The sequence below is a fragment of the Octodon degus genome, unplaced genomic scaffold (assembly GCF_000260255.1).
Source record: "Octodon degus isolate 3935 unplaced genomic scaffold, OctDeg1.0 scaffold00018, whole genome shotgun sequence".
Classification (NCBI taxonomy): Eukaryota; Metazoa; Chordata; class Mammalia; order Rodentia; family Octodontidae; genus Octodon; species Octodon degus.
This window is the reverse complement of record NW_004524594.1, coordinates 11,357,039-11,368,042: the sequence shown is the minus strand read 5'-3', so window position 1 is coordinate 11,368,042 and position 11,004 is coordinate 11,357,039. Positions and strand designations below refer to the sequence as shown.

Here is an 11,004-nt window from a genome sequence, read left to right as displayed (position 1 = left end):
TTTCTTTCTTTCTTTCTTTCTTCTTTCTTTCTTTCTTTCTTTCTTTCTTTCTTTCTTTCTTTCTTTCTTTCTTTCTTTCTTCTTTCTTTTTGCTCTAGTCAAGGGAGGGAAACTTTATTCAGGCCCGAAGGCTGCAGGCATTGGGCAGGTGGTACCCTTTTGGATGAGGGACTGGCTGAGCTTTACTTCACCTTCTTCTTGGGGTGCAGGTTGTTGGTGTGGTCACACTTCTTACGGTAGTGGACAGCACAGGGGTGCAGGCAGGCTAGCACTTGTGGCAGATCATCTTGTCTCAGGTGCAGGGACGGCTTGATGATCCCATCTTGCAGGCGAAGCACCAGGTGCAGGGTGAACTCTTTTTGGATGTTGTAGTCAGAGAGAGTCCGACCATACTCCAGTTGTTTGCTGGCAAATATCAGATGCTGCTGGTCAGGGGGGATGCCCTCCTTGTTTTGGATCTTGGCTTTGACATAATCGATGGTGTCACTGGGCTCGACCTGGAGGGTGATGGTCTTGCCCGTCAGGGTCTTCATAAAGATCTGCATCTCTGTGTCTGCCACTTGCCTGCTGCGTTGCAATGGATTTTTCTTGACTGATTGAAATTTAAATGTGAACCAGACTCATATAGGGGAATGAAACTCTCAGTCTGAAAGGTATGTGGGACAAGTTCGTGTTCTCTAGAATTGAGGAATGAATTGTAGGAACAAACAGAGGTTAAGAACAGAATGCTTGTTGGGGGAAGGAAAGCTTCTGCCAGAGAGAGAGAGAGAGAGAGAGAGAGAGAGAGAGAGAGAGAGAGAGAGAGAGAGAACCTAAACAGGTTAATCAGGAAGCTGTCTCTTCCAGGGATTTTTATAGGGTAAGCCACATGGTGAGGCAGGTCTAAGGTGAAGAACACAGGAACTCGCTTAAGTGGGCATGAGGTGGGACAAAACTATGGTCAGCCAATAAGATTACAAGCACCACTGCTCAGGTAAAATTAAGTCCAGGACAAAATGGGAAACCAAGTCATGTAGCAAGTGGGTATGAATGTAGAAGAGGAGTTTAGTGCATAGCTGGTAGCAGTTGGATTAGTGACTCTGGATTCCTCAAGGTGAGGATCAATCCCAGATGCTTATCTTTAGGAAGGTAAGCATTTGTTGAATCTTTGGTCTTTTGGTTTGGTCCACAGCAGGAGCATTCATCTCTCTTATAGTTGCAAGGTATCTTGTCTTCAGTGCTGTTTCCTCTGAGGGCCTAGCCCTATCTGACTACCTATAATATCCTATCTAACTCAACTGCCTATAACAGATTACCTCAGGTCTTAATCCGTAAGCATTTACTGAATAAATAGTATATTTCCATCTATACCAGGTGTGGAGTACCACCTGGACAGCTCCCCTTGAAAGAAGAGCAGTTGTCTTTTGGCTGCTAAACCTGACCCCATTTCCATGTGCTGATTTGTACAGAGCTGGCTAGGACTTTTCCATATTCCTTCAAGTGGCTTTAATAACCCTAAATACTACAAGGTCCAGCATGTGCTGATGTGTAGTCTTTAAAACAAGTCAACAGGGCAGTGTTTCCCTGTGCCATGGCTCCCCCAAAACACATGTGAGCTGGGTGGGAGAGAGAGCCAAGCTCCCCAATGTGCACTGGGACTGAGTCTCTAGGTAAGAAGTTCTGACCTCCCAGGGCATAAATAATTACACATCAGAGCTGGAGCACTGACCAGAGAATATCAGGTGTTAAATTGTGTTATGCAGATTACTCTTTCTGCATTTTCTTCTCTCTGCATATTGCAGAGGTGACTTCAGGCCTCCTACCTGCCCAGCTGACAGCACTCACAGCACTCACCTACTTCCCAGAACTCTCACAGTCACTCATCCTTGAGTCACTTCCCTTGGTGAGAATTAATAAAACCTGGGGTTGGACCTGGGTCAAGGCCTTTGTTATGATTAACCATCACCCTTGCTAGATTTAAGACCCCTTGCCTCTCCACAGCCTCTCCACAGCTACAAATATTCCTTAGTGTCTTTGTTCTCACCATAGGCTGAACTGGAAGTGGTAGATTGGGATGAACTTGCTAGGATTCCAATAACTTTTCCATGGGACTACATGTATGAACTTCCTAGACTATGACAAGGACTGGCAAGCACTGTCTATAACCAACCAAGCAAACTGGGAAAATAGAGTTCGATCAATATGCAATTATAATCTTTTAAGGATACATTTTCCCTGCATTCTTGTAGTCAGTAATATAAAATAACATAGTATCTGCCTGCAAGAACTCAAAAGAGTTGTGCTGCTATAAACACTGGTATGCATGGATTGCTATAGTATGATTTCTTAAGCTTTTTGGCAAGGATATCTAGTAGGCGGTTCATTGGATCTAAACTGAATGCGTTGAAAACATATACTAATAAAACTTGAATTTTTTTGGAAAAAGAACTTAAAAGGAGGTAGAGAAGAATTATGCTGCTTGAGATTTTGGAAAAGTGCCTGCCTAGCATGTGTGAAGGCTTAAATTAGATCTCCATCATTACATAACACCAAAAAAATCATTCAAAATGCTACATTATTTATTCAAGGCCCTTAAATTATAAATGCTTTGAAGTGTGTTCTATGATTTATTTTTGTTATATTATAACTTCAAAATTTTCAAATAATTATTAATTTTACTAGCTTATTTTCTAATTTGGTTGGGTAACATGCTTTGGATGGTACGAATTTTTGAAATACGGTGAATTTCATTTCAAGATCATTCATGTTTTTAAGTAGTCTACATGCACTTGAAAAAGAATGTGTGTTTTTCATAGTTTGGTGTGGTGTCTACATATTTGAATTAGATCAGTTTTGTTATCTATACTGTTGAGATTTTATGTCCTTATTGATTATTTGTGTGCCTTCTGTTATTGAAAAGCTAGTCTCTTACTAGGATTGCAAATGTGCTAATTTTTTCTTACCCTTAATTCTTATTTATATATTTTGTGTTTGTTATTATGTTGTTTCCCAATTTCTACTAAAATTCTTTCAGTGTTGATTGATCCTTATACCATTGTGGATAGTCTTTCCCATTGTTCAACCTCGCCTCACTGATTTTATTTCCAGAAATTGTCTTTGCCTGAAAATCCACACCGCTATTAGTCTTCTTAGATGAGTAATCTTTTAGCTACAGATATCTGGTATGTTTGATATGTGACTTCTGGTATGTCTAGAACACTACTTCTAACTTTATTGTGTCTTTGCATAAAAGCTATGATGTTTAAACCTTTTTTTCTCTTCTAGTTTGACAATATTTGTGATTGCTGTATAAAAGTCATTGGTGTAACTCTCTCAGGCTTTCACAGAGAGCACATTGGCCAAGCAATGGCCATGACTCATCCACATGGCTGCCCTGATAAAGGTTCTACAATCTGAGGTACAGGATCTCAGGACAAATCCTGAGGGCATTTCATTGACCTTCTCAGACCAAAAAGCTACAACTCTTGTTGCATAGGTCCTGCTTTACCTTGGTCTTAACCATCCAGTAGAAAAGTATGAAGACGAAATATAGGAAATAAAGCCATGCTGTTAAGTTGAGCTGAGGGGGACTCAGGTCAATAATTTCTGACATTGCCAGTTAAACAGAAGACCCAATGCTATTATGGGCTACTGGACTCTTTTAGAATATTTTGCTGAGTTTACACACCTATAATATTCAATAACGGAGCTTAGAAAAAATGGGGTATACCTATGAATGTTCATTTTGTAGCTGTGTATTCAAAGTGGTTGGGATAGATATATAGTTGCATTCTCTTAATGACTAGAATGATTTGTTCTAATGATGTTTGTAAATAGGATCACAAGTCCGCATCTTGTACAGCAATTAACCACTAAGAAGAATATATGCAGTGTATTATTTGTTGAAACTGTACTTCCGATTTGATTTGAAACTGTCTCATTGCTGTTTATCAATAAAACTTTGGAAAAAAAAAGTCATTGGTGTATTTGTAGCTTAATGTTAGTACACAATATTTCTTTTCAATTTTGGTGCCACTGTTTGTTCTTTAACTCCTTACTTTTTAAAGGATTAATTAGACAATGTTTTTAATTCCATTTTTTCTTTAGAAATGTAATAGTTATTTATTTTACTTATTTATACTGGATACATTGAATTATGGATCTTGACTTTTTGTAGTCAAATATAAACCAGCAGTGTTTACTTTTCCCATGTGATACTGGGACTTTAATTATTTTTGTTTTTTTTGTTTTTGTACTTTAGGGGAGGGTCTACAGGGTGTTCAGGGTCTCACTACTAGATTGGACTCATAGTGATCCGCCTGTTTACAGCCTCTCAAGAGCTGGGATTATAGGCACACGCCACCACACCCAGTCTCAGTTGCCATCTCAGTGGGACCAGCATGATAGGCCTGGGGATGGAACCCTCAGCCCCTGTGCCTGCTTGCAAGTGCTTTAATCGACTGAGCTACTTAGCCAGCCCTTAATTTAATTGCATTACTCTTTCATGCTTTTTGTGTTTTTAGCTATAACTGAATGTTAAGTAACCAATGTTCTAAGTTACATCTCTCCTACACTATAAGTACAGGTGATTAATTAGTCTCAAGCACAAACTTTGACATTTACTTCTTAAAACTTTATTTTTTTGTAACCTTTATAGTCCTAATTCTACTTAGGTTCTTTACTTTCCCATAGATTATAGTTGTACAATAATGATGTCATACTTTTCTAGTGTCTATATTTAAATCCTTTAAAAAATCTGCTCTGAACATCTCTCTATGGGATACATTTGAAAAAAACACAGCTTCTATGGGACCAGAACCATTGCTTTAACTTTAAAGAAAACTGACCTAAAAGCAGGTTTAAGCATAAAGACATGAGTTGTCTTAGTGACTTTGCTTGTTGCTTATGCAAAATACCAGCACCCAAAGTTAAAGGAGGAAGGGCTTATTTGGCTCACAGTTTGTAGTGGCTTCAGTCCATAATCAGCTGCTCCTAGACAAGGTGGCTTGGCAGAGGGGTATCACAAAGGAGAGTATTTTATAGCCCCCACAAGACAACAAAAGCTTCAAGGAAAAAAAGGCACAACTCATTCTGTTCCTTATATTGTATGCAGGCTACAACCACTGTAGGGCAGGTACAGTGCTCACACCCTCAATCCCAACACTGTACATGATAGATTCAGCTACCACTATAAAGAACCCTCTGCCTGTGACTGCTTGAGGCCTTGAGTGGACATTTAGACAAAAGCCATAACATCAGTCTATTTTCTACCTCTACATACTCATCATCAAAGCTTAAAACTTGTCAAAATATTCTGAGTTGCAAAGCTTTCAACATAATCTAATTGTAATTTATGACTTAGATATTCTTTGTAGAAAATGGATTTAGGCATTAATAGCCTTATGTTTACTGCTCAGAGGAAGTGAAAATGTATTAGACAAGGCAGGAAATAAAAATTTTTATTTTATTTAATGCTCCCAGTGAAGATATTTATTATTTTATGATATGATTTTGGATTCAGTTATCTATTATTCCTTTGGTAATGGTGCATAGTTGATCTCCCCCAGACTGTGGATGAAGATAACTTCACCATTTATTTTGCTCACAAGCTTGCAGGTTGGTGATCTCTGCTAGGTTTGGCTTGGCAGTTGAGTCTGGGATGGTCTCACCAACTCACCTGCGTGTCACATGGCTACTGGGTGAACTCTGATGGTCTTGGCTGGGATGAATAACATTATTTATCTCTGCTCCACTGAGCTAGCTCAAGCATGTATTCACACATTCACAGAGAAGTAACAGAACAAACTAAAATATGCAAATGTATTTTCAAGCTTCTCCTTGTTTCAGATTTGCCCATTGACAAGGCTGAAGCAGAATTAAGGGGGCTAGCAGAACATCCGTCCTACAAAGAATACAGAAAAATTAATTGGCAATGTATGCACATGACTATATGGATGATAAAAAAAAATGATGGCCTTTCACCCCCTGAGAAATTGGATACAAGAAAAAAAAAGTTGGGAGTTACAAACTATATGGTGGGTAGGGTGAAATGTAGGAAATTATCAATGGTTTTATTGTTTTTCATTTCCAAAGTGAACAGTTTTGAAAGGATTATGATTTACTGAGATTGCTTTGATTGGCCTGGTTTAAGTTGCTTTTTTAAAAGCTAGAGTTATAGATTCATGCTCATTAATTTCCCTTTGCTCTAAAGATTTTGACATTTGTTTTGAATTACAAACTCGTCTTGATTAGATAAGGCAATAAGCACATGATAATCAGCTTATGTACTGCATCACATAAATATATTTGGCTCATGTATTTTTCTAGGGGCATTGGCAGTGTGTGTTTAATTATTTATAGCAAGACTTCATCATATTCTGATGAGAATCTGACCATATATTTTTAAGGAGATGTAGCGTCTTTGTTTGGTTTTAAACCAAAACCTTCCTGTAACATGACTAGTTCTGTGAGAATAGGGTGAGAATTACTGATCTTGTTTTCTACATTTTAGGGGTGAGTTCAGTAATTAAAAGACCTATTCTAAATATTCTTTGGGTTTCAAGACAGTTACAGTTCTACTACTCTTTGATGTTTCCATTCTTTTAGAAGTTTCTATAAGAACACTCAGGCTTTTGCAAAAACGATGTGTATGGATGCATGGAAAAAAATCACTGGGAATGGGTGACTCAAAAAATTTTCAAATATGATTATGAATAACTTTAACTTTTTCAGATTATATTTGTAAAGTTTTGCAAACTTCTGTGTTGCTTTATTTCCTCATGGTTTAAAACATATGATTAAAATTTCACCTGCATTAGTCAATGTTCATTTAATCTGATCCTCCTGATTTCCACTATTGGCCCAGTGTCATGTGACATAAGCATTAAAATTTCTGCTGTTGCTTAATTCTTTCTTCTGTATCAGCTTTTATTTGTTTCAAATGCATCCACATTGCTGCTGGCTGCTCTGTCTGACTTATACATACATCTTGGGTCCCAGCAGCACTGAATTCTTTGAATTTCTCTTTTTGTCTTGCTTCTTAAAGTTTTTTCTTCAGATTACTATTTATATCCCACATTTAAGCATCATTATTCTTATCCATGGAGAATTTTTGTGATTGCTGAGGTACTTTCTCATTTCTGGCATTCATCAAAGCTATAATTAAATACTTGTATATGTAATTAGATAACTCCGCTAGTGGGTTTCTCCATTTAGTTTGTGTATGAAGCAAAGGCGGGGTGGTTCAGTTTTGATCTCTGTTACATACTTAGTAACTAGCACAGAGCCTGGAATGCAGAAGGACTTGAAATATGTGATCTGGCTAAGTGGATTAATGGTGGAAATGTGGATAGGTAGTCATGGTCAACTGAATGAAAAAGATGGACACATTCTCCTATGGCTTGTGAATCTAGCCCTAACCCATCAACCACAAAGGTTCTCTACTGTACTCAAAGCAGCTCTTTCATGTTGGCATCTGTACCATCATTAGTGACTTGTTCAACAATTGTTATTTATCACCTAGTAAGTGACAAGCATTATGTTGTCAGATGTCTACTCAATGCTAAAGATATTTAAGACAAGAGATTTATATTATGGTAGAGATCATGCAAAAATAAAGAACCAACTAATGAGTATTAAGAAGAAAATTAAATGAACATGAGTATGATGTTATCTTTTAAGGTCCCAATTTCAACTCTTTATATAAAGCACTAGAAATGATGGGATGGAGGAGATGGCAGTTCTATATTTAGTTTTTTTGAAAAAATCTATATTGTTTTCCATTGTAGCTAGTCATTGCACTGTTATTAAAGGCATGGAAGTTGTTCGAGGCATGAAAACAAATTAAATAGCAGCTTGGTGAATGGATTAAGAAAATGTGGACATACATGTGCAGTGAAGTATATCCAATCTTAAAAAAAAGGATATTTTGTCATATGTGACAACATGGATGGACCTTGAGGACAATATGTTGAATAAAATAAGTCAGTCATAAAACAAATACTGTATGGTTCCATGCATACATAAAATATGGAAACTACTCAAACTCACAGAAGCAGAAAGAACAGTGTGGTTGCCAGGGGTTGAGGGAAAGAGGTGAAGAAGGAGAAATGTGAACTACTGTTAGTGCGTATGAAGTTTTAGTCATGCAAGATGAAAAAGTTGTAGAGGTCTTTTATACAGTAATAGACATTTAAGGATTGATTGATAAATATGCATTTAGATAAAAAATCATTATATTAAAGAACGTATCACACCGCCGAATAACTCCCCTCACTTGGCACACTCTCAGTCCAGTGTTCCTGCTGCCTTTGCAACAGTTGAGGGAGGGCTCTTCTGTGCCTTTAGTTGTACTGAAGAATCAGGCTGGGGGTCCTGACTCAGTTCAGAGTGTTTACTTTCATGGTCACTTTGGCTTTGGAGAGAGCCAAAAGGCACATGGTGCTGGATCCAGAAAATAGGGCGGGTGAGGGCACTGTGATATATTCCTCGGGACATGGCAGCAGCAGCCCTTGAGTTTTTTTTTATCACATTTCATAAAGACCCTTACGAATAAGGATTTCCAGAACTGCTTCATGTGGAGTAAGTGTGTTTCAGGCAAAAGGGAGTAGAACACTGAGGGGAACCCAAGTCAATGCATCATTTCCTGTGATAAAAATTTTAATGTAAACATCTGTTGTGTTTTTCAACTACTCTTTATATAATAGAGCTTCACTGTGCCCTTAAAAATTTGTAAAGAGAGGTTATTTCTTGTTACTCCTCTATAGTCACACTCAGTGGGGTTAACTGAGAGTGATGAGGTGGGTAAAGATGAATGTCTTAGGAAAGACAGTCAGGGAAAAATTCTTTAAGAGAGGCCATGCAGCTGATGCCAGGATGGGAAGACACAGGTACGAAGAGGTAAGACTGTTCAGGCTAGAACAGTTCAATTGAAGTATATTTGGAGTAACATGCACTTTTAAGTTTTTTTTAGCAATCATATTAAAAAACAGGTAAAATTAATTTTAATAATTTGAACTTCAAGGGCCAGCCAAATAGCTCAATGGATTACAGGACCTGCAAATATGTGCAGGGGCCAGGGGTTCGATCTGCTGAGACAGCGATTAATATTGGGCGGGGTGACAGGTGTCTGTAATCCCAGCACTTGGGAGGCTGTGAATAGGAGAATCACTACAAGTCTGATCTAGTGGCAAGACCCTGAACACCCTGTAGATGCTTCCCTAAAAATAAAAATTAAAAAATAATACTTTGAGCTTCGTATTTCCAAAACTGTATTTCAGCATATAATGCAATTGACAAAATTATCAGTGGTCTATTTTGCATTATATGTTGTGAGACTTCATCCGGATATATGGGTTATTTGGCACTATGGCATATTTCTACTTACAGTAAAAACATTTAAGTGTTTGATAATCACATTGGTATTGGCTGTTATCCTGGGCAGCACAACCATAGAAAAGACAGCAGTGGAAAACTGAAAATTAGGGTCCAAGTTAGAGAGCTGAGACCAAGCCAGGTGTCTGGAGGTGGCTGGATAGGAGGGAGTGGTCTGTTCTAAAGCTGCAGAGATGTGGGGGCCAACTCTTCATATCTTTCTTTCAGCACAGGTCTTTTTGTGCATAAAGCACTCCTAAAGTGACTCCAAACTCCTTAACAGCTCAGATGATTTACCCTTATCTCAAAGTGTTTCCTACTTTAGAAAATGAAGTAGGAGATACATAGGTATTTGATAAATACATGTAGAGAAGAAATGACTGTCAGGGAAAGGGCTTATTGAGCATGAAGCATGTCTTTTTATTTGCATTTTCGTACTTGAAAGCCTTTGAACCTTCCTCTCTGCCATACACACAGGCTTCCTTCAGCATGTCTATTCCTGCCAGGTTTTGCAAACTATTTCTGAATGTATCATCCTTGTTAAAGGAATAATTGCCGGTCTGAATAAACATTTATTGAACAATCTTGAGTAATTACCCTGTGAGGTGTATTTCTGAATTATCATCTGTGTTGTAGCAACGCTTTATGAAATAATTAGTAGCTGGTACAATGCCTCATTGAAACAACTCCTTGTTTAGTGCAATATTTTCGCCCAAATTGTTTACACTGTGAAGTTTTCATTTGTCTGGAATCTTCTTTAGTGTAATGTTTCCTTAAGGTTTTTCTCTTCTGCATATTGGGAAGATGAGTTGTTGTAACATTCAATTACTGTGGGTAGCTACATAGTTTATATTCTTTAGCATGTAAGTTGACCTTGATTTTATTGCATGACTACAGCTGGAGACAAACAAGTAGAAGTTTGATGTTAATACTCTTCATACTGTTAAGTAAATGCCCATTTCTGTTTTTAGTTTTAAGAACATTAAGCATATAGAGGCACAGTCAACATTTTTCTACTACGTTGCTGTCTACATAGTCTAGAAACAGAGCTTAGGACCTGAGATCAATATACTAGCAAGAAACTAGGAAGGGACAGGACTGGGCAGAAAGAAGACCAGTAATGGCTTGGCTAGCCTGTCAGAAGCTCGAGTGAACGTACTTGCTGTCGGACTTGTTCCATTTCAAGTGAAATGGTGAGTCCTGCTATCACCACACACGTGACTTGCCTGCCAGATGTAGTCTGCTCTAAGAAACGCAGGACGTTAGGAGGTGCAGCTAGGACAGACCTTGCGGAGCCAGCTGGAGCCCGCTGCTGCCTCTGCTGCCCGCGGCGCGTCCCTCTGGCTCCTCCCTTGAAGCTGATCAGAGCACTGCTGCTCAGTGGTTAGCATGTGCTGTGAAACCAGCGCTGGGACCCAGCACCAAACTCTGCTTTTAGTTGAGACGTTTTAGTTTTGCTTTTAATGAAGCTCAGTGAATAATGCCTTACTCTATTTTATGCTTGTGTGCATTCAGACAACATTAGAATAATACATTATATGGATTAAGAATGGAGAGGTAGTCAATGAGAATTTTGTTTTAAGAGCTCTTTGAATTATTTAAGTGTAAGCAACTATGATTTTTCCATGCCAAAGTGATATACATGCTTGACTA

The 11,004-nt window shown here is 38.2% G+C and overlaps 1 pseudogene; it reads right to left on the bottom strand.

Annotated features, from left to right (window-relative positions):
• Positions 1-182: 182 nt before the first annotated feature.
• LOC101585531 lies at positions 183-545 on the bottom strand (annotated as a pseudogene).
• Between the last annotated feature and the right edge of the window lie 10,459 nt (positions 546-11,004).